At 32.5% G+C, this 3779-nt stretch overlaps 1 pseudogene; it reads right to left on the bottom strand.

Annotated features, from left to right (window-relative positions):
* The window catches only part of LOC108976181, a 1655-nt pseudogene extending 1458 nt beyond the window's left edge, over positions 1–197 (bottom strand).
* Positions 198–3779: the final 3582 nt, after the last annotated feature.

Genomic DNA, 3779 nt, shown 5'->3' with positions numbered 1-3779 from the left:
GTAACCATTTTCCGGTTAAAAGTCGGCCATCTTGGATTCTAATAGAAACTCAACCCCGGACTCCCCTTGACGTTTCTACAGTGGTACCTCTCAGCTGTCCATTTGTTTACATAACATCAGCTGATAGTGACTCTATTCCTTCTCTACCGTGGTGCGAATTGTGTATAACTAATTGCCTCCACCATCTCGATGTCCATTATTATCGTTGAGTGATCAGAATCTCTTTTCCTGCTCTTTCACTTGTCAGCTGGCAGGGCACCCTGATCTGTTTTCTGAGCTGACAACAAAACACAATCAGGGTGCCTTCAACCAGCAATTAGTGAAAAAGGCGGGATGTCAGAAGAGCAGCGCTTTAATTACTTGACGAAATTAGTATGAAATGAAATTTCATTGAACTGTACGAACATATTTTGGCAAAATAAATGTTTATGTAAATTAATTAATGATTTTGGATTTTAACATTTATATATGTATGCATATTCAAAGTGTTTAATTTAGTGTTTTGTATAATTTATTAAATACACAAGCTAATATTTTTCAGCAGTGGCATCCTTGGCAAATGTTATAAAAAATGCGAGTTTTGACAGCTTTCTCTCGGACCAAAGAGTCTCGTATCAAGTTATCTATGGCTATGGTACATCGAGATGTGCTTTGTTAGGGTGCGCCAGTTTTCTCGGGTAGAGTGCGTGGTGACTTTACTCATTTAAACATTGGTTAAAATTAAATACAAATTTAAGTTGAAATGTTCAGTGTTTCGGAGGTGTCGTTTTTGATCAAGTAAACAACGATTTTTATAATTTTTGCTCGATATATCAAACAAAAATTTGTTTTATATGACATTTTGTATTCACTTTTATCCATGGTTGAAGCCATTCAAAAAACAGCTTTATTGGTGCCAGACTTAGCTCGGAAAAATATTCTTTTTATGTTGTTAGCATTGCTTCTGCACAAAAAAAGTCAAATTTCACATGTAATGCAGATCAGAACAACAATTGTCAAATAAGGTAAAATTTTTCTCAGGCATTCAAATGCACATATATTTTCGGCACAATACTGCAATATTTAACAAAAACAAGTTAAGAATCTTCGATATAAGAATAATAAAATATTTGTAGTCCAACATAGCATCAAGTGTCACTAATTGAGAAATGTTGAAGTAAATTCTCCGGTCTTTCGTCACAAAATATTGCCCCAAATTTGTCATTTGAAAGAAATTATACACAAGTTTGTGCCACACCATTAGCAATGTGCAGTCTTCATTGGCAATATTGTTAGAGTTAATAATGTAAAGATTTTCTATTTTATTTTTACATTTTTATTAACAAACCGTCTTCTTACAACTCCCTCTTCTTACAACGTGCTTATAATAGACTTAAGACTACTTATATAGTTGTGGTTTGCTGATAGGGATATACCGCTGCATTCTTGATAAGGATGTTTCTATTGTTTTCCTGATAAAGATGTTTTCACTATTTTCCTGATAAAGATATTTTTACTATTTAAGATTAGCCGATGTACCGCTGTGGTTCGTCTAACCGATAGTGATGTTTGTTGAGGTGATAAGCATTGTTAACTATTGATATTTGATATTTGTCTGTTGAGTTGATAAGAATTTTGGGTGAGCGATGTGTTCCTTAGCTTTCCCCTGTGTTGAAAATGAAATGTCCTCATTTCAAGATGTCTTGGTAATTCGCTGAAGTTCGATGTTGTATGTTTGTTCGAAGGTTTTGCGGCGTTTTGTTTTCTCGCGTAATTGTTGGCATGCGTATAATTTTATGCATATGTATATAACTAAAATTAGAATTATGGTTATTAAGATACAATGCAGAGTAAATCTTATGGGATGTTCTTCTATTGGTATTAAAAACTTATACATTTGTTGAATATTATTGAATTTATAATTAGAATTGGAATTTAAAATATTCAATATTTCTACTTGGTCATTTTGATGAGCGTGTATTATATCTTTTATTYCTTGCTCGTGATTTATATAAGTCTTATTGTCTATGATGGTATTATGATTAAATTGAAATGTAGACCATTTATTTTTAATCCATTCCATATATGTTCGTCATCTAATATTATATTACCGTGATCCAAGATTTGTATTGAAGGATTATTTTCTTGAATTACATTACATAGAGCCTTTTGTTTAGTTAATAATCGGATAGTACATTTGTCTTTCGGCTCTTTTTTGCAAATATTTGTTCCTATATAATTTTTACAATTTGATATGTTAGTAAATTCGTTATTGCATTTTGCAACTCCTTTCTTAAGTTCATATTTTCAGTGTTTGAAGGCTAATGGTGTTAAATTATACATTTCGCATTTATTTTTTATTATTGGGTACTTATAAATTGTAATAATGGCGTTATTAAATATACATATGTGAACATCGGAATATTCTAATATATTTATTATTGGAATATCATAAATTTCGTTTTTTATGATTTCTTCTACTTCTTTAATATTAAGTGTTCCTGAATAAAAACTGCCTGTTTTTGCAAAATTGATTGTGTTTGTGATCGTTTCTAATTCTTTATATACTTCAGTAATAGCTAAATCATCGGCTAGTGATGGTGGATCTATTGTTTCTAAAATCTTTTCGAATCGAGAATTAATTTGTTGTTGTTGGTTATTATTCTCAATGAGTTGATTGAGTCCTGTCTTTATCTCTATTAGATCATCGTTATCTGGTGTTATTGTTATAAATTTGAAACTGAACCTAAAAAATTAAGAGCACGTTTTGCACGATGTGCAGATGGTAGCAGTTGAGCTTTAAGAGTTTATATTTTTCTTGAAAGTATGTTATCTACATGGTATTCCTTCGAATTGTATTGGTTTTTCCTTAAGGTCTCGTAGGGTGCTAATATTTTAGATATGTTCGTTATGTGGTAAAGATAAGCAGAATTATTGTAAGTGTACACTGCATCTGTTTAGTAAGTACATATTTTTTGTTCATGAGATCTGTAATTTTATCGGAATTTCCGAATGAAATTACACAAGAAAATATTATTAGTCCTATGTTTGCGGGTTGCATTGTGTGCTTTGGTTACGAATGCTGTCTTTATGTATGACTTTCCCCCTCTCTGTTAAGATTGTTCCCCACGGTCTTCTTTTACCTTGTGGTTGTTGTATTTCGCAGCAATTTTGTTACGGCGGTCTGTTYGACTGTATATTATATCGCCTGGTTGGTATGTTATAATTTGCCTATTTATATTATGATATTGAAGTAGTTTATATTGTTTTACTTCAAGTGTATTTTTGATGTCGGGATATTTTTCACGATGAAAAAAAAAAATTCTTCAGGTTTGTATCCTGTAGAGGAGTGTATTGTTCGATTATATTGGCGAACAGCGTTAAATATTTCTTCACCCGGCGCGGTACTATTTTGGTCGGCTAAACTCTGACAGAGCTCCATGATTGTACCGTGCAACGGTTCGACTTGAGCGTTGGAAGTTGAGTGATGCACTGGTGTTATTACGTGTGTAATATGTAGTCGATTGTATACGCATCTTGCAGTGTTTGCGTTAAATACACTTTCGTTATCAGTCATGAGATATTTGGCGTTCGGGTACACTTGTATTAGTACTTCTTCTATGTATTCATGACAGTTTATCTTTGTGTCTAGTTTTCGTAAGAGACAATATTTAGAGGACCTACCCTGTCAGCAATTCGGTAGTCAACTAAGCAAAAAACACATTTCTAATTAACTTTTATGAACTACTAACTAAAAGCTAACTACATGTAATGCATAAATACCCCACCTCAGGACGAGC

The sequence above is a fragment of the Bactrocera latifrons genome, unplaced genomic scaffold (assembly GCF_001853355.1).
Source record: "Bactrocera latifrons isolate USDA-ARS-PBARC rearing strain unplaced genomic scaffold, ASM185335v1 scaffold_737, whole genome shotgun sequence".
NCBI lineage: Eukaryota > Metazoa > Arthropoda > Insecta > Diptera > Tephritidae > Bactrocera > Bactrocera latifrons.
Note: the sequence above shows the minus strand (reverse complement) of the source record. Positions and strands in the feature narration are given on the sequence as shown.